The sequence below is a fragment of the Artibeus jamaicensis genome, unplaced genomic scaffold (genome assembly GCF_021234435.1).
Source record: "Artibeus jamaicensis isolate MK-2021 breed Jamaican fruit bat unplaced genomic scaffold, CSHL_Jam_final contig_240, whole genome shotgun sequence".
In the NCBI taxonomy this organism is placed as follows: domain Eukaryota; kingdom Metazoa; phylum Chordata; class Mammalia; order Chiroptera; family Phyllostomidae; genus Artibeus; species Artibeus jamaicensis.
The window spans coordinates 7840625-7868081 of NW_026521506.1; positions in this window are offsets into that span (position 1 = coordinate 7840625).

Below are 27457 nucleotides of genomic sequence, written 5' to 3' on the forward strand. Positions count from 1 at the left end.
ATCTCCATTTTGTTTAGTTCTTTTTCTAAAATTTTGATCTATTTTCCCATTTGGGCCATGTTTCTTTGTCTTCTCATTTTGTCAGCCTCCCTGTGCTTGTTTCCATATATTAAAGAATGATGCTATGGCTCCCTATCTTGGTAGCAATGCCTAATGTGGTAGGTTTCTTGTACAGTCCAGTGGCACAGCCTTCCCTATCAATCAAGCCTGATACTCGAGGTGTGCCTTCTGTGTGGGTTGAGTACACCCTCTTCTTGTAATTGAGGCTTGATTGCCATTGAGAGGTCAATGGGAGGGATTTAGCTAGGCCAGTCAGCTACAAGTACTGACTGTGACCATTAACCTCCCTTAAGCCTCCACTTTCCCTGAAGGATCAGCTGTGCAGGAGCTGGGTGGTGGTGGTCTAATGTGATCTTTAGCAGTTCACTGTGTGTGCACACTCTGGGATGACCCACAGGCAAAGGTCGGCCCCCACCTGTGTTCTTTCCAGGGCCACCCTGCAGGAGCTTTAATGCAATCTGAGATGGTTGCTACTAGTACTGGGATTGGAGATTCCCAGGTGAAGCCAAATTGTGAACCTAGGCTAACTAGTGCTGGTACAGGGGAAAGGAGCTTACTGTGACTGGCTTTTGTTTGTTTGACAGGATTTAGGAAGTTGTGAAGCATGAGACAAGATATATTTCTTGAAATTGCTCCAGATATAAGTCCAGGGAAGATGAATTTAAGAAACTACTTTCTTATGGTACATTTGTCATGTATTATCACAATTTGTCAGAGGTAGGGTAAAACAGAACACACTTTTGGGAAGGAAAAGTCTCACATTGGCCTTTATTAAGAAAATAATACATCACAAATGAATCCAATTTTCATTCATAAGAGTAACTAGTGCCTTGAACTATAGGGATTCTATGAAAATAATTGTATTTTGGTATTTAAACCATGATTAGGTGATGCGGACACTGGCCCACAGTGTCTGCATCATTATGGATGAAATGAAACATTCACATGGACTACCGAGTCCGGCGGAGGAAAAGGGACAGAATGGCTTTTCTCCCAAGAGGAGCAGAAGCTGAAGCCCTTGCCATGACCAGCCTTTATTGGGTTTCTGGGCACATTACATGATGGTCCTCATTTACTATGCACAGGTTGCTTTACGTGGTTACCTTTTACAGAAAACAAAGGAGCCAATGTCGCTAATCACATCTCAGAAGAGGGATATTTGCAAATGAAAAAGGCAAAAGTGGTTGGACTGGTTACACATATCCTTGGAAGATTCAGCATGGATTTTAGGAAGTTACTTTGCAATAAATGTTTCCCACTGGGAGCTGGGCCCAGGCCATGCAGAATGGTCTTCTACAATTAGGACCAGATGATTCATAAGAAAATTTTGGAAATGGTGGCAAAGTGAGAAAAAATTCAAAGTTTTATACAGTTACAAGTAGTTGAATGCCCATAATCAGGGACATCTAATTAAAGAATAATTGTGAAACTGGAGAGATTTTTAAGCATTTTTACTATTGACCATGTCCTCTTAAATATTATTTAGTAACATGGACAAGGACAGTAACTTGCTGATCAAATTTGTGGAAAACATGAAAAAAAGCAGGAAGAACTAATATGTTGAACTGCAAGATGATAATTAAGATTTAACAAGTGCTAAATCTAACAAGGTAAAATTTAACAGAATAAGTATAAGTTGTATGTTTGAATCTGAAACCTGCATGTGGCCTATCTGGTTTATCTGACTAATATTGAATTTTACAGATATTGCTTGAAAGAATTGAATTTATAAGAAGATATGATGGATGTTTCCAAATTAAAACAAAACATTAAACAGCTATGCATAAAAAAGATTATATTTATTTTGTGTTTCCCTGTATAGCACAACCTAAGACAAATTAATAGAATTTAAAGAAAAAAAAAGTAAGTGGCTAAATAAAAAGTAGAACTTTCTAATAGCCCAAGCTATCAAAAGTACTATTGATTTTTTTCAGGAGTTAATGAGTTTCCCTTCATTGAAATTGTTCAAGATTAATAAAGAATACCTTTATGAAAAATTAATAAACATATATCTGTTTTAATTCAATGATAAATTAATTCAATCAAGATTTAAATACACTGTAGGAGTCAACTAACTCAAGAAACATACTGACAATAACATTTCTATATCACTGACAAGACTTGGAATTTGAATAGAGTAATTTTCAGGCAAGAGTAGCTAAAAGATCAATTAATTAGGTATAATAAAGCCATGTTATAATACTTCAACTTTCTTATGACTCATATGAGCTGTAAATTGTCTAGCATAAATATTACATAGAAAACCAAGGTTATCTCATAGAAAACATAAATGGTACTAACTTAGTCAACTGAAATGAGAAAGCTGTGGGCATAATTTTTTCACATTTCTCTTTTGAAATTGCTCTTAAGATTAAAAAAAGATGGTAAAATGATACTAAGGGATTCAATATTTTGATTCAATGACTTTTATATAAAATTGTTTCGGTTTACTAGTAATAAGATAATTTTCTCCTTAAATTGCAGTATTAAAATTTCATTTTCACATTGCAATATGCATGTTTTTTTCCTGTATCTTAGAAAAACAAAGAACTTCATATTCTCATGTCTGGCTATAGCTGTTATTTTTTATTGAGGTGAAATTTGAATAATATGAGTCACCATTTCAAAATGTACAATTCAAGGAGCACTTAGTACCTTCACCATGTTGTGCAACCATCATCACTGTCTAATTACAAAATATTTTATCATATGTCCCCCCTTAAAAAATCTGATATTAAGCAATTATTCTTCATTCATCCCTTCTTCCAACTTTGGTGATGACTAATGTGCTCACTTTTAATGGATTTTCCTATTTTAAATACTTCATACAAATGGAATCATATAATATGTGTATAAAAACAACTCATATCATTTGTGTTTAGCTTCTTTCACTTAACACAGTACCTCAAAGGTTTATACATGAGGTAGCATACATCAGTTTATCATTTCCTTCTATAATTAAATTATATTCCATTGTATAAATATATGACATTTTCTTTAGTTCTTCATTAATTTATGAAAATTTGGATTACTTCTATCTTTTGGTTGTGGTAAATAATGTTGCTCTGAACATTCCTGTGCAACTATTTGAACATGTTTTTAATTCTTGGGGCTGTATGAGTTTTCTAGGACTGCTGTAACAAGATTATGAACTGGCTGTCTTAAACAATATTTCTTTTGTCTTACCATTTGGGAGGCAACAAGTCAGAGATCAAGGTATTGTCAGAGTTGGCAGGGCTGATGATTTTTGATGGCTATGAAGAAGAATCTATTCCAGGGCTCTATCTTAGCTTCTGGTGGTTTTATAGCAACCTTTGGTGTTTTTTAGCTTGTAGAAGCATCGTCTCAATCTGTCTTCATCTTCACATTTCCTTTTCTCTTGCATGTATCTGTATCCAAGTTTCCCCTTCTTATAAGGGCACTAGCTGTACTGCATTAGGAGTTATCTTTATGAGTTCATTTTAACTTGGTTATCTGTGTACAGAACTTTTCCCAAAATAAGGTCACCTTTTGAGGTAATGGGAGTTAAGACTACAACATAGGTCAATATCTACAAGTGGAGTTACTAAATTATATGTTAACTTTGTGTTTAATTTTTTTGAAGAATCACCAGCAATGCACAAAGTTTCCAATTTCTCTATGTTCTTTTCAGCACTTATTTCCTTTTTAAAATTATGGCAATTCTGTATTTGTCACTTGTTATAACTTTGCATACAGATGAAATTCAAACACTCATACAAATTATAATGTTAATATATTATCAACAATAATGGAAATATGTAGAGATGAATGATGAACAATGCATTCTTGGATCATCAATATTTTAAGACTTTCTTTTTTTAAAGATTTTATTTATTTATCTTTAGAGGGGAAGGGAAGGAGAGAGGGAGAGAAACATCAATGTATGGTTGCCTTTCATGTGTCCCCTGCTGGGAATTGGCCTGCAGGGAACTGGTCTGCAACCCAGGCATGTGCCCTGACTGGGAATCGAACCGCAATTGTCTGGTTCGCAGGCCTGTGCTCAATCCATTAAGACTTTCTTATGCATAGTTTAGTGTGCAGAAAAAGAGCCCTACAATATTCTTTTCACAATATAATTATGTCTTTAAGTCATTAGAAATAAGCACTGATGAACTTATTACTCATTTAAAAATTATTCCAAATCATTTCTTTCTTTGACTGACAAAACCTTGTGACATGGAACTTTCTATGTGAAACTATGTCATTGATATTAATCTTTGGTGAATGTGGGTTTCCATCTAATTTTTAGAAGGTTACCGAGCAAGTCCAATTAAATTTCCCTCTATGTCTCATTTAAGCTGTACCAATGTACCATTCTTTATTATACAAAGTTGATACAAGTAATATAAAGGTTAAGAATATCCTTTAATCCTTGAATAAGAATTGTGTCAACAGGGAACAGAAAGTTGTTTATATTAACATAAATATTGCTGTTACAGTGAAACATAACATTAACTTCAGTGTGAGGAAGTAGACAAGTCAGAACTCGGTTCATGATTCTCAGTAGCATATCCTATTTTATGCCAAGCTTCGCCTTTAATAAATAGATAAAGGAGCTATTTCAACCTTTATGGATAAACCTACTTTACACTTAATTCCAAATGGTGAAGAAGAAAAAGGAAATATTTATTTTGATAAACTTGTCAGAAATACTTGGTCCTGTGAGAGCTACATTTCCCCCTTATCTTATACAAGTAGCTTGTGTTAATATCAAACTAACACAAGGACATACTGTCTGGTATGTATAATGGAAAGGATATAATTCCTCAAACACAGGAAAACAAGTAGGATTATTTCTATTGTTGAATTTCTGCTACATTTACTAGAAGGCATTTCATTTCAGCATGAATGTAACATATCTTGCAAAATTCTGGGCATATTTTCAAGTATTTTAATTTTAAAGAACATATTTAAGTTATTTTAACATGTCTATGAGTTTTTTTGAGAAAATTAAATTATAATAGAGTGGAACATTACTCTGAGTTTGGTAGATAAACTGAGTGACTTCATTATGAAAACCATAACATATGCAGGAAAATTAACCAAGATATATGCTTCATGTAGAGTTATGGATCACTTTACTGATGGAAAAAAATCTACCAGAAGTCATGAATCTGTCAGATTATTTCAAAAACCATATTTGAGAAAACAATTTCTGTCTAACAAATAAACTGCCTTTTTCATAGGTGTGCATGAAGCAGTATTGAAAACGTGTTCAGCAGCAAGATATATAAATACTCCTGTTGCAACTATTTAAATTCTTTTTTTACTTTATTTTTTATTCTTTACGCTATTACAAATACCCTCTTTTTCCCTCTCCTTTGCCAACCTTCTTCCTGACCCAGATCTCAGCCCCCTTCCCTCTGGCCATCACTATACTCTTGTCTGTACCTGTGGGTTATTAGGACTATGTTCTACCAATTGAACAATCTGGCCAGGAACTATTACAAGTTTGTTTTTTTAAGTCAAAACGAGTCTCTTAAATGATATCATTCTATTTTTCTGTTAATTTTGATGCCTTTTAAATGAACAACAAAATGTTATATACTTGATAAACTTACAAAACATTGTTATTAGATCTCCCTGTAAGTTTTGTATCAGTCCTTAATATTCCAGAATCTCTGCCAGCTAAAACATTTTTGAAATAAAAGAAAAGCCTTGGTGATCTTTCTGTGAATATTTCTGAGTGTTTAATATTTAAGATATATAATATACTAACATTCCTTCTATTTACCATATGATATTTTTACAATTTAGCATACTAAATTAAGATGGCAAATCTACAGATAGCATTGAAATATATAGACACATATATAAATGTACTGGTCCATTGTTTATATAAAACCACTTGAAAAATTTCTTACGGATCTTACAGAGGTGTACTACCAACCTATCCAAAGATCTATAGTTGATATAGATACTTCACACATTGGGATGAAATCATTTAAAATACCTGTTAAAGTACAAATTATTTTTATACTTTATCAATCACTTAAACTGCAGTTTTAACTGTATATATCAGATTAGTAATGAATGATGAAATTTTTCAGTAGCCAAGAGAGCCTAGATTTCTAGAGAATGAGTGATGATATGGGTGAACTTTGCAAATATTTAGCAATCATAAGTTAATGGCAAGGAAGACTAAAATTCTTAAGTATGTTTAACTTCTTAGTTACTTTGTTCATTTTATTGTATTCTTTGTTTCTAGAATTTGAAAATACATATATTCATATATATATAACATATATCTTAAAAATAACTCGTGTTGCATGCAGAAAATTAATAGTATCTCTATTGTGGCCACTTTGAAGATCAACTTTAAAGATTTTGTTGACATGTTTATACATTACTTCATTCAGAACTTTGTTAACTTTGATGCAATTTGAGGGGTACAACTAAGGTCAATATGTGAGAATTAATAATAATAAGAGCTAATATTTATTGGTGGTTTCCATTGGGAAATAACTGAGCTTAGCATTTGTGAGTAAATCAGCTTGAGAAATGTTCAGAATACCATTATTATCCCCATTTTGTACAGGAGGAGCTGAGCTCAGAGGGAGTAAGCAGCTTACTCAGCTTGTGAAAATTAATCATAACTAGGTTTTCCTCACCCTAGAACCAAAGCACTTAAGATATATACTATGCAATCTGACTTCAGCTCAGCATAGACTGACTTGTAGTCAGAAGAGTTCAAAGGAGTCTAAAGGGACATTATGAACCTTATTACTTGAAATATTAGTAGAGGTTTAATGACCAACAATTTGACAGAGATGTAATGGCAATTAGAGCATTGTACATGTAGTAATTCTTCCAAATTGTGAGAGTCTCTTGTACTGGTCAAGAAACATGGTCTTGCATTAAGGAAAGTTCAAGAGAAGAACCTGGGCAAATAACAAAGGAAGAAGAAGCCATTTATGGACTTTTTTTTTTTCTGTATGAGCTTGTTTTGTTTTGTTTTGGGTTTTTTTTTTTGGACAGCATTTCTGGGAATTATCAGAATCCATATTGAAGCAGAGAATAAGAGTTTCTTCCAGAGCCAAATATAATGTGATTGATGACACCCATCATTCCGTTTTATCTGAGCCATCAATACTTTATGTTAATGCATATAAACTGACAGTGATTGGGGAAAGAAGGGGAAGGGGCAAGTCAAGGAATACGAATACAGGACTCATGGCACGGAAAATGGGGGATTAACTGTGGGGAGTGGGGCAGCGGAGAGCAATGGAGAAAAAGGTAGGACAACTGTAACTGTACAACAATAATAAAAATAATTAAAAAAGAATAAATTGGCAGTGCTAGGATGAGTACAAGAGCAATGAAACAGATTCATGTAAGCTATTATCTTTTTATTAGACATATATACTAGGTATTATAGCCTTTAAATACACAGAATAAGAAGTACTTATCTGTAAACACATAATTTTTACATTTAAAATTAGAAAAATTCTCTATGTTTATGTTTTCTTACTCAGGGGAAAGGATTATATCACATGGGTAATTCAATTCCAATAGAGACCTTGATGGAATACTGCTGCTTTATTTAGCAGGCACTGTGTTGAAAACATTAATAGGCCTTAATGAAGTAACAAACTAATGGTTACTTGGTTTCTAAGCAATGATGCAATAGCTTAAATGTGTTTTAAAAGTTGTATGCTTCCAAATATGCCCCATATATGCACGAAACATGACCGAATAAATGTGTTCTTATCCCTTGAATTGAAAATCAAATATAAAAAAAGTTTTACTTCAAAAACCTATTATAAAATATACAGAATATTTTATACTTAATTTTATTCATAAATTAACTCTATTCTGTATATGGTACAAATTTCCCTATACAGACATAAATCAAAACATTTGGTCACATTACAAACACAAAGTTAGATTGTTTAAGATGAATCATTCATAATAGTGTTTTCATTTATATTAGGTCTTAGGTAAGCAAGGGTGATTGTCTTTGAAATCCTACTTTTGAAAACACAGATCTTATTAAACTTATTTGAAGACATGTAAACATAAAATAGCCAATCATTGTGACAGAAAGGACAAAATCCTAGAAATAACACAAAACAGACTCTCAGACCCAGTAATGATACTCAGCTATACAGAGTAGTCAGAGCTCACTGACTGATGAATTTGGTGACAAATATATCATTTTATGTAATGACAAAGATATTGAAAAGTCTGAATTGCCTGCATAGGTGTTACAATTATGAAATGTATATTTCAGTAAAAAAGATGGAAAATTCCAGTCATGAACAGCAGAAATGGTAACAGTCTTCATTTTTTTCCCACTTGCAGAGATGATAGTGTTACTGTTGCTGTTATTTAAAATTGAGAATTTATAAAATGATATACAAAATACATGGTTAAATGGGTACTTTTGTCATTAGTTGATTGTTTTGGTGTTTCAGATTTGATTTATAAATGCGTTAATAAGACAAATATATGCATGTGTCAAAATTAATGTTCAGCTTTAAACAACTATCTCGACAAAGGAATTAGGAAATCAATTAGATCATTAAATTGAAAACTCTGTCTTATTTAGAAAAGTAAGTGGCAGATTATAATGTATGAGTTTTAATTTTTCCTATTGAGAAATAGGTACTCAGGATTAATATTTCCATATGGTTATGACTATAATTAAAGCATATAATTTTACTTACATAAAAGTAATTATTTCACTAGACCAGGATTTATAAATTTGCTAATTGTTCTTCTTTGGGATGGATATTGATTAGTCATAAGATATTTGGTCATAGCATTTGTAATAAATTGGCCATTAAATCCTAAAAGCAAAAAGCATTTTTAAAATATATATTTTTCACTCATCATAGGCGGCAAGATGGTATTTGGAAATTACTAATTTCTGAAATTAATGACTAGTGTTGCTAACTTAAGAAAATTATTGTCAAATATTTGCATACTACTATGTATTAACATATTAAAATACATTAGGAAATATTTTTTAACTTTTTTATTTATTAATTTTAGAAAGAGAAGGGAAAGGATAGAGAGATCATTTTAAATATACTAGATCAACTTTAAAGACTATGTTTACTAATCACAAATCAGAAACACAAAAATATGCTTTTTGAGTTTTTCTATGAGACACTTAAATATTTACTTGAAAATTAAGCAATATGACTATGGAAGTGGTCAAAGCACAACCTCAAAAGAAAAATTTTAAGAAGAATGCCAAACAGTTGATATTTTCATGTGTATATTTAATACACACACAAAAAAGAAATAAAGACCAAATAACTCCCATTTTAGTAAATACAAATTGAAAAATCAGTTCTCTAAACTAAATCTAACATATTAAGTGAAGGCTTGAGTGAAATTTTGTAATAAGTTAAGTTAAAGGTGAAAAAAGAACAGCGCTAAGAAAAATGAAATACAAGTCAATAGTTTTATAATAAATTATTTGTTCACTTTGAATTTTAAATGTGAATGAGAAAGTGAATAAATTCAAGAAATGCCTTCCAAATTCAATTCCTAATTGGTAGAGAAAGTGGAAAAACATATACTGTTAAATATATACAGTAGAAAATGAAAAAGACATTGAAAATGAAATATGCATAAGGTGTTCAAAAAACTAAAACAACATATTGACTTGTACCATGTTTTTGAGTATCCTAAGGCAATTTCACCTATTCTATAGAACAAAACATATGATGATACACTTTTTTAAGATTTTATTTATTTTTAGAGAGAGAGAAAGGGGGGAGAAAAAGAGGGAGAGAAACATTAATGTGTGGTTGCCTCTCATATGCCCCCTACTGGGGACCTGGCCTGCAACCCAGGCATGTGCCCTGACTGGGAGGTGAACCAGTGGCCCCTTGGTTTCCAGGCTGCCATTCAATCCACTGAGCCACACCAGCCAGGGCTATTTTATGAAAGGTTTTGCCACAGTGTTCCCAAATAAGCAATGCAGCTGTTTCTATAAAAGCAAAACAAGTAATTTTTACAAATTTGGGACACTAATTCATAAATAGGCATTGGTTGCAGTTTTGTCAGCTGCATCTTAATATTCTGCACAGCCCTGCCTGAAAAAATATGAGACTACCTCCTTTCACTGCACTGTCTCCTCTCCTTTCAAATAAATACCCTGAATGTGATTAGTAATGAAGTTTTACCAAGAGATTTTTCATTCAAGAAAAAGTAGATGACAGATACCAGACCTCTAGAAGTCATTGGTAAGATATGAACATAGAAAATCATGTTTTAGAAAAATTAAAGAGGAGGGAGAAAGGACATTTTACCTGGTACAAGCTGCTAATTCCTTTGACAGCCTGGGACCCTAGTTCTTGACTTTCCAGCTTCATGGCTAAAACATGTTTTGGTTTTTTTTCTAGTAGAAAGTGGTTTAAAAAAAAAGAAAAAATGCTATTCATTGTTGCCTTCTTACAAAAGTGGAACTTCATTCCCCCCCATCCTCATTCTTTCTATTTTTCTTTGTCTCTGTTTATTTTCTTTCCCTTTTAGAAAACTAGTTTATAAGGAGAATGAGTGTTTATCCTGGCTCAGAGGATGCATGTTTGTGTTATAACTGCTTCCTGCAGTATAGCTGGCAGGATGTGATGTGCATACTAAACAAGGTTGCATTAGGCAAGTCTTAGCAAAACCAGATTTTCAGTCTTCATTTTTTCTATCAGAGAGTGAGTGGGCTTGCTTTGTAATAAACTAGAGTACTATACTGTTACAAATTCCGCTCAGTGTTTTGATAACTGTATTTGTGGAGAAAGGGTACAAGGGATGTGTTTGCATTCTATGAAAACAGATCTGCACTTTTTCTGTAGTTTTTATTTTAAATATATTTTTATTTTATTGATTATGCCATTACATTTGTTCTATTCCCCCCCTCTGTTCCCCTCCACCCTGCACACCCACCGCCACCATCCCCCCTTTAGTTCATGAACACCTGTCTCAAGTTCTTTAGATTCTATATTTCCCTACTATTCTTACCCTCCCCCTATCTATTTTCTATCTACTGTCTATGCTACTTATTTTCTGCTTCTCCCCCCTTCTCCATCTCCCACTCCCCTGTTGCTAATCCTCCATGTGATCTTCATTTCTATGGTTTACTCCTGATCTAGCTGTCCTCTTAATTTGCTTTTGTTTTAGGTGTGGTTGTTGATAACTGTGAGTCTGCTGTCCTTTCACTGTTCATCTTTTTTATCTTCTTTTTCTTAGGTAAGTCCCTTTAACATTTCATTTAATAAGGGCTTGGTGAGGATGAACTCCTTGAATTTGATCTTATCTGAGAAGCACTTTTTCTGCCCTTCCATTCTAAATGAAAACTTTGCTGGATAGAGCAATCTTGGTTGTAGGTCTTTGGATTTCATGATTTGGAATACTTCTTTCCAGACCCTTCTTGCCTGTAAGGTCTCTTTTGAGAAATCCACTGACAGTCTGATGGGAGCTCTTTTGTAGGTGACTGTCCCCCTATCTCTTGCTGCTTCTAGAATTCTCTCTTTTTTAATTTTGGCTAATGTAATTATGATGTGTCTTGGTATGTTCCTTCTTGGGTCCAACTTCTTTGGGACTCTCTGAGCTTCCTGGATTTCCTGGAAGTCTATTTCCTTTGCCAGAACGGGGAAGTTCTCTTTTATTATTTGTTCAGATAAGGTTTCCACTCGTGACTGTTCCTCTTCCCCTTCTGGTACCCCTATAATTTGAATGTTGGAACATTAAAAGATGTCCTGGAGGTTCCTAAGCCTCTCCTCATTTTTTTGAATTCTTGTTTCTTCATCCTTTTCTGTTTGGTCATTTCTTTCTTCCTTCTGGTCTACTCCCTTGATTTGAGTCCCAGTTTCCTTTCCATTACCATTGGTTTCCTGTGCATTACCATTCATTTCTATTAGTTTAGCCTTCATATGTTCCTCTAATTTGTGACTAAAATCCACCAGTTCTGTGAGGATCCTGATCACCAGTGTTTTGAACTGTGCATCTGATAGTTTGGCTATTCCTTCATCCCTTATGTTTATTGGCTCTGTGGCTCTGAGTTGTTCTTGAGCCATGTTTTATCTGTTTGTACCTGTTACGTATGAGGAGAGGCACCTTAAACGTTCACCAGGATGGGGCAACCCAGGTTGCTGGTTTGTGACGCTATGTGGGGGTGGCGTCAGAGAGGGAGCAATGGCGGTCCTCTCCACTCACCCAGTCAGCCTCACCGCTCGCCCCCTGCCTGTTTATGTGAGCACAAATGTGCAAGCCTACTGCCCTGCGCCAGGGCCTGTGTGATCTGTCTCAATGCTTGCCTCTTCACTGGTTTATCTGCTCGCAAATGCTCAACCAACCGCAGATAGCCAACTGCGCCTAGCCTTCCCTGGGTCTGCCCGTAGGTAGCCTGCACCTGGGATCCATGCCCTTGGCTGCCTGTGCACTGCCTGGGTCAGGTGCGGGGATCTTCCCCCCACCAGACCAGCTCTGTTGCTGGCTTAGCCACTCTCACAGGTTTAGCTGAGCAGTTCATTATTTTCAGACTCTGTATTGTCGATTTTCTGTGTGGTTTGGTTGTGTTTATTATTGTTAAAACTTTGTTGTTTTTAGGTTTGGTTGTGTGAGAACGCAAAGTGTTTCCACCTCAGTGTTTTAATTGAGATGTTGGTGTCACAGAAAGGCAGGTATTCTCTACACCTAAGTTTTTCTCAAATGTGGCAATGATTTTTGTATGTAAAAGAGCACCGAAGTTTGCTTTCTGTTTCTATCTGCTGAATTTTTAACAATCTTTCATTGTTTCAGTAATTATTTCTCAAATGAAGTCTAATCTAGGAAACATCAATGCTTCCTTAACCCTCATGAATAGACAGTAGGTAAGAGAGTAATGGGAAAAATATAATTTTTCCACAAATCTTGGTGAAATTTAATATATAAAAACCCACAACAATTAAATGTAAGTTGAAAAGCCTCTACATTTGTTCCAATAGTTATGTATAAATTTTAGAAAATAATAACTATAATGATCCTAATTTATGAAAAACCTTAAGTTACTGGTGCTCTGGTCTGAATAATTGTGTTCTCTCAAAATTCCAATGCTGAAACTAAATATTCACAGTGATGGTATTTGGAGGTGTGACCTTTGGAAGGCACTAAGTGGGTGAAGTCATGTGTGTGAAACACTCATGAATGGGATTAGTACCCTCCACTTTCCCCACATGAGGACACAACAAGAAGATAGCCTCCTCTGAACCAGGAAGCTCACCCTCGCCAGACCCTAAATCTTCAGGTGTCTGGATGGTAGACTTTCTAGTCTTCAGTACTGTGAGGAATATATGTTTGTTGTTTAAACCCAATCTATAGTATTTCTATTACAGCAGCCCAAATGAACTAAAACAGCAGGCATATACAAAATTTAAAGAAGTAAAATCAAAGTAATTAATAGCGATGTTTAAAATGCATATGGCTTAGACAACAGTAAATATCACTCCCAATATATTTTAGAGAGGATTTAAGTATGGTTACTATAACAAACTCAAAATAAACAGGGAATTGTCTAAAAAGCTAGTACAAATAATTAATTTACATAGGCTTTGAATATAGATGATGCACAGAATTATATGATATATGCTTCAGTTACAATTGCATTTAATTATCTCAAGTTTTTCTCTAATGTAATTTATCATACTATTATTATTCAAGGATTATTTCTTAAACTTCCATTCTACTCTGGATTGGGAGCTTGTTATCTACCCAAGACCAATTAAATTCTTTAGGGAAACTACCTCTAACAGTGTCTGATACATTGTTACTACCAAAATATATTTGTTGACCAATTTAATTAATCAATCAATAAATTATAATATAACTTCAAATTAACCAAATCAGTTCAAGCTTTTTAATTTTGTATGTGTGTCCAAAATTACCTTTGTTGTTTGAACTATCAACTATGACAAATAAAAATATACATACTATGCAAACCTCAATAGGGTAACACTTGGCCTTTGAAAAAAGATTTGATAGCTTTGTAAATAGAGTTGTAATAAGAACCATTTAAATACATAAGCAACATTTTCTGACCTCTCCCTAGTTTATTCATATTCCACAAAGGATCAGAGAGTCAACTATTTATTACATATTTAGTATATATAATTAAACCAGAATCCCTTTTAAATTTTTGCATTATATAAACCATCATTAAACACTTGATAACTGAAACATCATCTATCGCCAACAATGAAATTTAATTCTATTAACTCATAGATTATAATACCCCATGGCCATTGCCCATGTTCCCTCAGACTCATGCAAAGTAAGGTGTGTGCTATAAACATAATAATGACATATGTTCAGTTTGTGGACTTTAATAATATTGATATATATTTAGTGTTTTCAGTCATTTATAATGGTCCTACTTATCAATGCTGATACATCATCAGACAGACATAAACTAACTGAACATCAGACATATTTATGCTAACAACATCTAGAATTAGTCTCAACCTAACAATAGTAAATTTATTATTTCCAGAGCCTCAGTACAGTACCTTCTCTCCAAAGTCAATCTCTACACTTCAAAAGTTGAAAAGGCCTCATAAGATAAAAGATTTCCCAATGCAGTAGGGAAGACATATAGTATCAATGATGATGATATATGACAGAAAATTCTCAGTCTGAGACTTACATGAACACAATCTAAAAATGAGCACTTTCCTTCAGAAAACTTTCTCAGAAGGTATATGTAACCATTTGATGATTTATACAACCTATGAATAAAAGCAAGGTTCTATCCTCTGCATCAATCCTTCTGTGAAGAAAATGATCATTATTTTTCAGTAGCTAAAGGCTTCATCTAGTTTTTTTAAATATTAGGATTACTTCAACAGTGTTCAAAAATATTATGCAATAAATAATAAGGAGGTAGTGTAAGCAACTCCTGATTTTTGTGCTGCTTTTAACCTTTAGAAACATACATTAGATTGAATTCTAAAAAACTGCTTCAGCTAACTTGTAGGTTTCTCTGGATAATAATTATATAAGACACAAACCAGTAGAGTTAGTATTTACACAAACTGACCTATGTGAAGGTAAAAGGCCTTAATGACACTATAAACACTACTTTACAGAAAGGTATGTCTCCTAAAATTTTCAAGAAAGGGCAGGATTTAAATCTGGATTATTTCTGGGAATTTCTAGAAGCCACTTTATGTATGAAAAATTCTTCAACTAAAAAAAAGCTTTAAAATACTGTTTTATGCCACACTGTCATCAGTACTTAGTAAAAAGGCTAACAATGCAAAAAGATAAAAATAAAAATAAACAGTCTGTTGCAGGTATTCATGCAACCTGTTATTCTTCCAATTTTATGACAGGTGTACATTCTGAGTGAAATAGAAGTAACACTTGGCTGCCAAAAAACTCTTTCCAAGCAATTGTGCTAAAAGATGTTTTATATTAACATTGAAAATGTTTGACACTCACCATGCAAACATTCTCCTTGAGCTTTAACTCAGAGCTATGACTGAGCTTAAGACTCTTTAAAGTTGGTCAACAACAGCAGAATTAGTGTTTTATAGGACCAGTATTACAACTCTGGCACTCCTATAAGTCTGGGAAGTATCCATTAGAATTGACAAAAATAGAAATTAAAACAGAATTAAAGTGACTACTGCAAATTTTATAGCAATTTTTCTAATTTAATGAAGGCAGAGGAAATTTGTTCATTATACCACAAAAATGTACATTTCACAAAATTCCAAGGTCAAATCATTGTAATATTTTCATAAGGATAAGTGAAAACGCATTTGAGCATTTTACTATATTTAATTAGGATTTATACTGGACTTATTTCCCAGAAGACTTCATGATGTTCTATCATACTTTATGATGAGATGAGCAAGGACAAAAACATAACTGGAACTGTGAGAAGAGGGCATATGAGGAAGAAGAAAATGAAAAAATAAGTACTTTTATCTAGTTTTCATATTTCAGAAAAACAAAAGCAAGTACATTATTAGAAAGCAAATTTTTTCTCGATTTAAAACCTATTTTTTGAGATATGATTGGCATACAACACTGAATTAGTTTTAGGTGCATATTATACAATAATGATGTGAAATATGCAAAATTATGAAATGATTACCACAAAATATTGTTAACATACATATCATACAGATATATCTTTTGTGTGATGACAACTTTGATACTATTATTTTAGCAGTTTACAAATATAAAATACACTCTTGTTAGCACAGTTACATCCCCGGGAGTTATTTATTCCATAAATAGAATGTGTAACTTTTGACCACCTTCACCCATTTGGCCAATGTCCTTCCATCCCTTCTGGCAACCACCAATCTGTACTCTGTTTAGATGAGTTCAGTTTTTTTTTTTTCTGATTCTACATAAAAATAAAATTGTATAGTATTTATCCTTCTATAATTTATTTAACTTAGTGTAATTCCCTCTAGGTCTGTTCATGCTGTAACAATGGCAGGATTTTCTTAATTTTTATGGTTAAATTATATACATATGTGTATGTGTACATATATATGTGTGTGTATATATATCATATCACAATTTTTAAAATATCTATTCATCCATCAGTAGATACTTAGGGTGTTTCCATGTCTTGGCTATTGCACATGATACTGCAATGAATGAGAGTACAGATATCAGACTTATTGGAAGCTGAATCCTCAGACAGCAAATTTTAGAGTATGTGTGAGATTGGAGCTTCTGAGGAACCACAAGAACACAGGAGCTAATAGCAAAGCAAGGGGTTTATTGAAAGCAGGGCCCTTAGGGAGCAAGTGAGGGGAGCTGAGGCCAGTTCCCAGTTCAGACCAGTTATCAGGGTGGTTCTGTGCAGGGTTTTTAAAGGAAAAAAAAAAACCCATGCACTATGCGGAAGTACTTATAATTGGTTACTTTGAACTACTCTACTTTTCTCTTATTGTGTTTTCTCTAGTTCCTGGGACTCCTTCCTGTGGCTTTCTAGCTCTAGTTCCTGGAACTATCCAATTACTTGAGTGCTGTACCACTCTGGTCTGTTTGTTCTCATATCCTTTTTTGCTGGCTGTCGTGCCTCTATGCAAGGTCAGACCAGGCTGTTAGTATGCAAATGTACTTTTTTCAGGGGTGGAGATGATTGTTTCTTTTTTTTTTCCTTCTGCACTGAGCCCTGTGGAGATAGCCAGTTAAGAATTGTTTACTACCATTAAGTTGAACCTGTGAACACAAGTCTTATTGGCCAAGCTATCACGGAGTGTGTCTTCTGGGCAGCAGCCACAAAATCCAGCTCCTTCCATGGAAATGCTATGAGCTGGAGCTGTTCAGATGGAGAGCTCAAAAGTAGCATCCACTGTCCTCACCCGACTCTGGAGAGTATTGCAGTAAGTTTCTAGATGTGTGTTAAATAAGAAGCCTGACAGGCCACAGCATGTAGGATATGCCTCTTTCAGGAAAAAAAAACCTGAACATTTCAGTCTCCTACCTCTGTGCTGGGCCCTGAAGGGCATAGCCAAGGCAAATGAGTCTTGAGACTGTTAAAAACTGTTTCTTTGTTATAGCTTTGTGTAGGGTCTCATGGACACACACTCTGTGGGTTTCAGAGCCACATATCTTGGGTGCTTGTCTCTCAGGTGGAAGATTTAAAAGATGGAGTGTTATATCTTCATGCCTCAGGGAGAAGCTGAAAGTTTGAGTTCCCTCCCAGTTGTGTGTTACTGTGCCACTGGTGGGTATTCTGTTGAGATTGTGCCTCAACTTCTTCAATTCAATGTAGTTTTTTTTAATGTTTCTCACTCAGTGTATAGAAGTCCCTGCCTAGTGTTTTGATTTGTTTCAGAAGTAATTGTTCTGTATGCAGCTGTAGATTTTGTGTATCCATGGGAGGAGGTTAACTCAGGAGCCTCTTATGTTACTATATTGAACCAAAAACTCAAAAGCAAGTATTTATTTCTTGTAAAAAGCTCAAGGAAAATTTTATCATATGGGATACTGGATAAATGGAATTATGTAATATTGTGAGTGATAAAAATTTTAAGTTAGATTGTGTTAAAATGCAAGCATGAAAAATATTTTTAAAATAATTTCCAACTTCATAAAAAGTCACTATAATTTTTTGTTTGTCTGAATCATGGATAAAAATGTATCTTACTTTATTTTATTGTGTCAACAACACAACACGAGACCTATTCTTTTAAAAATTTTAAGTGTACAGTACAGTATTGTTGAATATAGGCACTATGTTGTAGAGCAGACCTGTAGAACCTATCACCTTGTATAACTAGAATCTTATTACTGTGGAGAGCACCTCCCAATATATACCTTCCTCATCCTTTCACATCCACTATTATAATTTTTGCTTCTATTAGTTTGACTATTTAAAGTGCCTCTTATATATGGAATCCCATTTATAATAACTACTTGGGACTCCCCATACATCTCAATTAACAAATAATGGAGTTATAGTGTTGGTTAGGGTGATTAATCCTGACTACCAAGGGGGATATTCTACTACTCCACAAGAAAGGTAGGGAAGAGTATGTCTAAAATACAGAAGATTCCTTAAGGCACCATTTAGTATTACCATATTCTGTGATTAGGGTCTATGAAAAACTGAAACAACCCAATCCAGGCAGGATTGCTAATGGCCCAAATCCATGGGGAATGAAAGTTTGGGTTAGCCCAGCAGGTCAAGAACCATGACCAAATGATGTACTTGCAGAAGACAGAAATGCAGAATGCATTGTAGAAGAAGGTTTTTAAAATAACAACCACAACCACATTATCACTTACAGAAATGAGAATTATAAATATCACGATGTTTATTCCTTAGTTTGCTCCAATGTGTGTGGTTTTTTTGTTTCTCCCTTTCTTATCCACTTATGTAATAAAATATATTGTGTATATATATTATAAAATTTAGGTATTATTAATTTAATTTCACACCATTTATATGTCAGGGAGAAAAATGGATATCACTCAAGGAATAACTTCTACCAGAAAAAAATTAATTCTTTTATGAGGTTCAGAACTTTTCAGACAAGTTTAAGAATGAGGAAAAATGTCTGTTCAAGTTCTTTGTCAATTTTTTAATTGGGTTGTTTGTGTTCCTGGACTGGAGTCATGACAAAACATACAAGCAAGCAAAATATAATGAGACATTGAAATTAAGAACAAACTGGCAGTAACCACAGGGGAGGTGGGAAGGGGTAAGGGGTGGGGAGGGGGGAGGGTTTTCAGGAACATCTATAAAGGATACATAGGCAAAACCTAGGAGGGTAAGATCAAGGGTAGGAAGTGAGGATGGCTGGGGTAGAGAGAGTGATAGGGAAGAAATGGTGACAACTGTACTTGAACAACAATTTTTAAAGTTTAAAGAAAAAGAATGAGGAAAAGCCAGGGAGAACAAAATGATCAACCCTTCTTTTTGTAAACAATTAACTCCATGCATGTGATTTATGCCTCCTATCTAAAGCGACAGTTTAGCTTAATACAAAATTATACAGTGATAGAAGGAATGACCAGAAGATTGTTGTGGATAATCGAAGTGTTTCACTGCTTTGCTTCTTAAGTTGTGTGGCTTTTTTGTTGTTGTTGTTCTTTACAATTTTTCCTATGCAGTCTTTTAAAATTTTTTGTTAAGTATGCATGTTAAATAATAAAAAAGACTACTGATTACTGGGTTTTATTATTTCCAGGAAGATAGAATTATCTGATTTCTAAAGTGTTTTGCAATTCTAAAATACTATGATGCTTTTAGTTTGATAGATATGTTTTGAATTCACTATTCAGTGTTAAGTCTTATTTCTGTAAGTCATCTAATCTTTCAGCTAATTCAGTTCACAGAAAAAAATGTGTGGAGAGCAAACACAGTTGACTGGATCTTTCAATTTTCACTTTTCAACAGGTTATATTTATATCATGCTGATACCATAAAAAAAGAGATGAGTAAAAATGATTATGCTAGGTGGAAAAAACTAGATCATATATATATATATATATATATATATATATATATATCACAACTCAGTGTATTTTCTGTCTTTTATAATATTCTTAATGTTAAAGTAATATGTGGTAATGAAAGATAAACTTGAAAATACAGATAAGCAAAAAAAAGACAGAGGAACAAAGAGGAGAAAAACTATTTTAATTCCAACATCTGTTAATAATCCTTGCTTTTTTTACAGTATATTTTCTTTCTTTAATTTATCTCTATCTTTTACTTCCCACCTCTGGGCATAATATATATGCAGTTTTGTACCTTGATGAATTACCTCATTGCCATATTATTGTTTTTCATGTTAATAAAATGAGGTGTCATTCTCATGTCTCTTCCATAAAATTTATTTGATTTGAGGTAACATTATTTAACTAATCTTCTATTTTTGATATTTCAGTTTGTCCAAATTTTTTGTTCAACTGAACATATAGCTTTAATGTATATTTTGACAGAGCTGAAAAAAGTATTCTGATATTTATTCCTTGGCTATAAATCACTATTTTGATTTATATAGAACATATTTTATATTTAAGTATAAAGTATGAAGAAACATAGTTACAGAAAAAGTATACATATATTTCCTAAATGACTATTCTAACATACTTAACTGAATAGTAACTCTTTTCCATTCCAATTTGACATGCTGTATTTATCATATAAAAATATTTTTATTTTTAAGTATATTTTATCGATTATGCTATTACAGTTGTCCCAATATGTTTCTCTTCTTTACCTCCCCTTTGCCCTGCTACCCCCCCCCCACCCTCCAGCATCTCCCCTTTACTTCATGTCCATGGGTCTTACACATAAGCTCTTTGGCTTCTCTATCTCCTATACTGTTATTAACCTTTCCCTGCCTATTTTGTACCTACCATTTATGTTTCTTATTCCCTGTACCTTCTTCCCAGTTGTCCCCCTCCCCACTGATAACCCTCCAAATGATATTCATTTCTGTGATTCTGTTCCTACTCTAGTTGTTTGCTTAGCTTTCATTTTTGTGCTTGTTTTTTAGGTTCAGTTGTCAATAGTTGTGTTTTTTGTCACTTCACTGCTCATAGTCTTTGATTTTCCTCTAATTTTTAGATAATTCTCTTCAAAATTTTATATAATAAGGGCTTGGTGATGATGAATTCCTTTAACTTCACCTTATCTGGGAAGCACTTTATCTATCTGCTCTTCCATTCTAAATGACAGCTTTGCTGGATAGAGTAATCTTAGATGTAGGTTCCTGCCTTTCATGACTTTGAACACTTCTTTCCAGCCACTTCTTGCCTGTAAAGTTTCTATGGAGAAATCAGCTGATAGTTTTATGAGAACTCCTTTGTTGGTAGCTGTCTCGTTTTCCCTTGCTACTTTTAAGATTTTCTCCTTATCTTTAATCTTGGATAATTTAATTATGATGTGCCTGGGTGCATTCCTCCATGGGTCTAATTTCTTTGGGACTCTCTGGGCTTCCTGGACTTCCTGGAAGACTGTTTCCTTCACCAGATTTCTTTCATTATTTGTTCAAGTAAGTTTTCAATTTCTTCCTTTTCTCCTTTTGGCATCCCTATGATTCAGATGTTGTGCTTAAAGTTCTCCCATAAGTTCCTAAGCCTCTCCCCATTTTTTGAATTCTTGTTTCTTCATTCTGTTCCATTTGGATGTTGATTTCTTCCTTTTGTTCCAAATCATTTATTTGAGTCCCAGTTTCCTTCCCTTCACTCTTGGTTCCCTGTACACTTTCCTTTATTCCACTTTGTGTAACCTTCATTTCTTCCTTCACTTTGCAACCAAGCTCAATCAATTCTGTGAGCATCCTGATTACCAGTGTTTTGAACTCTGCATCAGATAGGTTGGCTATCTCCTTGTCACTTAGCTCTTTTTCTGGAGTTTTGATCTGTTCTTTCATTTTAGCTGTATTTCTTTGTCTCACACACCTGTTATGTTGTAAGGGGCAGAACCTTAAGTATTTACCAGGATAGGACAACCCTCTCTACTGAGTTGTGGCGCTATCTATGGGGGAGAGCTCAAAGGGGAAGTGGCACTCACTGGCTCTGCTGTAGCCCCACTTTTCAATGAACTCTCCTGTGATATTGGGTGTTTATCCCACCTTCAAAACCCCAACAATATTTTATAACTAGAAGTTTTGAGTCTTTAGTTTCATGGTCAACCAACCCCACCTTGCCTGCACTGTCTGCCTCCTTGATGTGGATCCTTTCCACCTGGCTGCCCATTTCTGCCCCTTCTACCAGTCTGGATGAGTGTTTCTTTAATTCATTGGTCATGAGAGTTCCATGCAGTTTGATTTTCTGTCTGTTCTAGTTGTTTTTTTTTGTTTGTTTGTTTTTAAATTGGTATCCTTTTTTTGGTTGTGCAAGGAAGGGAAGTGTTTCTAACTATGCTTCTGCCTTGGCCAGAACTCAGAAAAACTAAATAGTTTTGTTTATTTTATTTTACTGTCATTTTATTACAGTTGTCCCAAATTTTTCCCCATTCATATCCACTGCCCGCCACCCCCACTCCCACAGTCAGTCCCTACCCTGTTGTCCATGTCCATGGGTCATTGATACATGCTTCTTGATTAGACCTTTCCTCTTCTTCCCCCAATTCTGTCCCTCTCACCTCACCACTGGTCATTGTCAATCTGCTTCTTCCTTCCATGCCTCTGATTCTTTTTGTTGCTCTTTCTATGATTTTTGTCCACCTTGGCCTCCAGCTCACTGATTCAATCCTCTGCTTCATTTCAGGTGTTGTATTCCTCATTTCCTCCTGGCTTTTACTGATATTTTCTATGTCCTTTTTCATGCTCATGTAGTTCCCAGTATGTTTCTTGTAGCTTCTCTGTTGTTTTTTGTAGTTCTCACTGAGCTACTTGAGCGTCCTTATAACCATCATTTTGAACTCAATGTCTTACTTTACTGACCTCAATTTCATTTAGTATTATTTCTGGGGATTCCATCTTTCCTTTCTGCTGGATATTGTTTCTTTGTCTCTCCATTTTAGGTGACTCTGTTTGATTGTTTCTGCATATTATATTGATCTGCTTTGAGTCCTTGTCTTTGTAGTGTGACCTTCTGTGGTAGGTGACCTGTGGGACTCAGTAGTGCAGTCACCTTTATTTCCTGAGGTTGATACTCTTGGGATGCCATTTCTGCCATTTATGTGGGCTTACTAGTTTTAATTGGGTTTTGGTTGTTGCTGGGTCATTCTTTGGTTGGTCCATCGCTATGGCTGGCTGATTATTGAGTGTCACACCATCTACTATGTCTTGTATGCTATTGTACAGGTACTGTTAGAACAAAACCATATAGCCCAGGAAACAAACCCATACCCATAAAAATAATCCCCACCCACGACCATACTATTAACAGCAAATGAGCCAATATAAATAGAAGTGTAAATGGAGTAAGACTATTATAAGAAAGGAAATACAAATATGAGATGACTAACTGAAAGAAAAATGATTTTGAGAGAGTAGAGGGAGGATTAATAATAAGAGTAGGGAATAGAAACAAGGCAAAGAGAGAAAAAATAAAATTTATATCATAAATAAAAAGGGGTGGGAAGAAGGCAGAATGGATTAAGAGAAGCGAAGCATATAGTTTAGGTTTAAACAAAAATTCACAAAAATGTAAAGAAAATAGGAACCAAATTGATTATGATCCACCATAGTCATATCAACAGCAAATGAGCAAAGATTAGTATAGGTGGGATAGGAATAAGAGGGAAAAAAGAAAGAAAAAAAATTAAGAGATGTCTAGAGGATAGAAAATTGATTTTAAGAAGATAGAAGGAGAAGGAATACTATGAATAAGGAATAAAAACCAGGCTAAGGGAAAAATTGAAATTTAAAATGACAGAAAGAGCAGGAAAAAGTCAAAATGTGGTGGGTTATGGGAATGGTAATATTTGAGATCTGCAACACAAAAATAGTGAAGATCTAGAAATGAAATTAAAGAGATGCAACTACCACTGTATCCAAAATAAACAAGCAAAGGTTGATAAAGGTGGAGAGAGGATGAGGGTATTTAAGAATGAGAAAAAGAATGTGGGATGACTAATGACAGGAAAAATGATTTTGAGAGGCTGGAGTGGGGAGAGATAATAAGAGTGCAGAATAGAAACAAGTCATAACAAGAGAAATAAAATTTAAAACAAAAAATATAAGAAGAGGGAAGAAGGTAAAATGGAGCGAGAAAAGAGGGGAACAAAATATGAGATTTGAAATAAACTATAATATAAATGGTAGTGACCTAATAATCATATACTTGAAGTAAAAGAAATTAATGCTAACAAGCTACAGGAGAGAAAATATCTTAAATCCTAAAGAAAACCACAGTGGAATTCATTTCAGTAGAATCCAGTGTTTACCACTGTCTTCTCTTACTGGATCCACCCCTAGTGATATCATTTGGTGTCCTAGTCTGGTCCTAGGCAGCCTGTTTGAAGCTGCAAATGATCCACAGTCTGTGGCTATCTCCTTCAGATTTGGTTGGACCCCAGTGTTTTGCCCTGCTGACTTACCATCAGCCCTGGGCCCAGGAGTAGTTCCTATAATGACCCAAGAAGACTGCCTGTTCCTTCTCCACCTGCCCCTGGCAGGGGCCTCTGGTGTGATCAGGTAAGTGGGAACCCTGGGTCACCCCCAGGGGGCACTATTCAGTCTTCTAGGAAGATGGTGAGAGTGTTTTCCCTTCCCCTCACCACACATTTTGATCTGTCCCAGATTGTTTCTAATCATGTATGGCTTTTGGCAAATTTGCTGACCATTTCCTGTAAGGGGCCTGTGTAAAAGGGGCAGCTCTTTCTGGCTCGGTACAGGCAACAGCTCTGTCTGGACTCTGAGACTGGATGAGGCCCTAATCCCCTCTTGTAGTGCCTGTCTCTTATTATATGCTCTACTGAGTTTAGTGGATCAGGGCCTGAGGATCAGTGTAGCTTGGTAGTATCTGGTTAAGGGCCCCTTCAGAGGTTTTTCTTCTTTCCACTGTAGAAACGTGCCCTGCAGGATGATGCTGAGCCTACTCTCACTGATCTGCACAGCCTATAATCCCCCTGGAGGGGGATCTGGCTGGCAGCAGCACATCTCAGGAATTCAGCTTATCAGTCCTTGGCTTGCTTCTCCCGAAGGAGGAGGATCATCTCAAATTCTCCACTCTGATCAGCCCCCTTCTCACCAGCCGTACTAGGTGGGATGCAGTCTCTTAAGTGACTATCCTTCTGAGTTCTCTGTTAGCAGAGCCACTGCACCCTTGTGCATATGCAAGGGAGCCCCAGGTCCCTGCTGAGTCTTGAGTCTGGCCTCTGTTCCCCTTTTAAAAGTTTCTCTGTGGTTCACACACTGCAGTACCCAGCCCCGGGAGGCCTGTTCTCCTCACTCTCCCCCTTCTGCAAGGTCACAGTCTGTCATTGTAAGGGCCTCTGAAAGTTTTAGTTAAAGTTTCTCTCTGGATCTTTCTCCGATGGCATTGGGAAGAGCCCCACAACTATACCATGACACAGGGTGATGATGGGGTGCTGTCCCCACTCCCTCCATAGATTTGCATCCTCAAGCAGTCCCATTCCCACCACACTGTTTCTGGAGCCAGCACTTCCCCAGCTGGTGGTTTCCCTCCACCACTGGTGTTGGAGACTCCTGTGCCTATCTGCAGCTGCTTTAGCCCTGCATGTCCAAAAGTGCTGGTTTGGTCCACAGTGACAGCAGTTGCTCTGCTTGGAGAGCCCGGGCTGTCCACTCTTAGGTACCCTGCTGGCAGGCAGGCTCTCACCTATTCTCACACACACTTCCCACTCTCTCATCTACATACATGGTCACTCACACTCTCACTGTCCACTAGATTTTCGAGTTGAATGCTCTGTGGTTTGGCTGCAAGATTAATCAGTGTCAGGGACCAAGTGGACGGAGCTGCCAGCTACTCTGCAGTCATCTTGGATCCCCCCTCCATATACTAAATAATTATCTTCTTTCTTTCCTTCTATAATTGCTGTTTTGTTCAATTAATCTGCAAAGCTTATACTTGCACTGGTATAACACAATTTTTACTATAGCTCTCTACCAACTGATTTTACATTGTGTAGGCAATTGTTATAATTTTTAGTATATAACATTGCAGCAGGGAAAATCAACCATGATAGATAGTTCATATATATGATACGTGATAGTGAAGATTGGTAATGTTCTGAAAGACACACTGATAGCTAACAAGTCCATTTACTTTAATTCATTTTGATGTGACATTTTTACTGATAATCTTTATACTGTATGTGACTTCTGTTGCTGCTCTCAATTAAGAATGACAAGTAAGAAGAGTCTTCTTTAGATGTAGAAATACAATTCTTGGAAGGTAGCTCTGATGGTGAATTAAAGCCCTGAGAATCAAGAACATGAATTCTTCTCATTAGCCAAACTAAGGGTAATTTGAGAAAGTAGAAATCTTTAAATATTTCATATGAGTGTCTTTTTCCTGTTCTTGGACTACAATAAATGTTAATATTCTTTAGTTTGGCTCAAAGTATGTATGAAAGACACTCAGAAATATGACCAAAAATCATTGTTTTCAACCTTGCCGTACTATTATTAATAATAGAATACTGGGAAATGGATAATAAAAACAGAAATTATATGAAACAGTGATTATATGAAACAGAGAAATTATATGAAACAGAGAAATGAAACAGTGATTTCATTACTCCACTAAGCAAAATGATATAATGATTAAATAATTGAAATTGTTTCCTTTTCTTTTTTTAATTTTATTTATTTTTCAAGTACAGTTTTTAAATTGTTTCCTTTTCTTAAACATGACAGAAAAGCACAAGACTTAATAATATGTGATTCTGACATCTTTATCCATAAGGGAAAATATGAACTATAGTGTGACCTCATTTTTTATGAGGTCCTGAGCCTAATTACAGTTTATAAATTTGACTTAAAATATATTTTTTGTTTCTTGGATCCCAGCAAAAATATGTTCAATGAGAAAAGTGAGAACAAAATATTAAATAATCAGGAAAAGATCAGAGAAGTTATTTTTGTCCTTGAGAAATTGGAGAAATGTAGGTAATGTACTATATTTTACTGGACTAGATATGGTATATACACTTTTAAATTGATTCTCTTAAATATAAAATGGTCTGGTGGTAAAACATTTTAAATTTGAGACTTTATCTTTAATACTCTAGTTAGGCCTGAAAGATTTCTCAGTTATTAGAGCTCATTGGGGATTCAATAACAGGACATATCCATTCAAAAAGAGTAAAATAATCAAGAATATCATTAGACAAAGTATACAAAGGATATAATTTAGACTAATTACACAAAGTATAGGCATGCTTTTTAAGGAAAATGAAAACATTAAATCTACAATAAACAATTTTAGATAACTAACCATGTATGGCCTCATAAACTCATACATTATTATTTCTCATTATATGTTG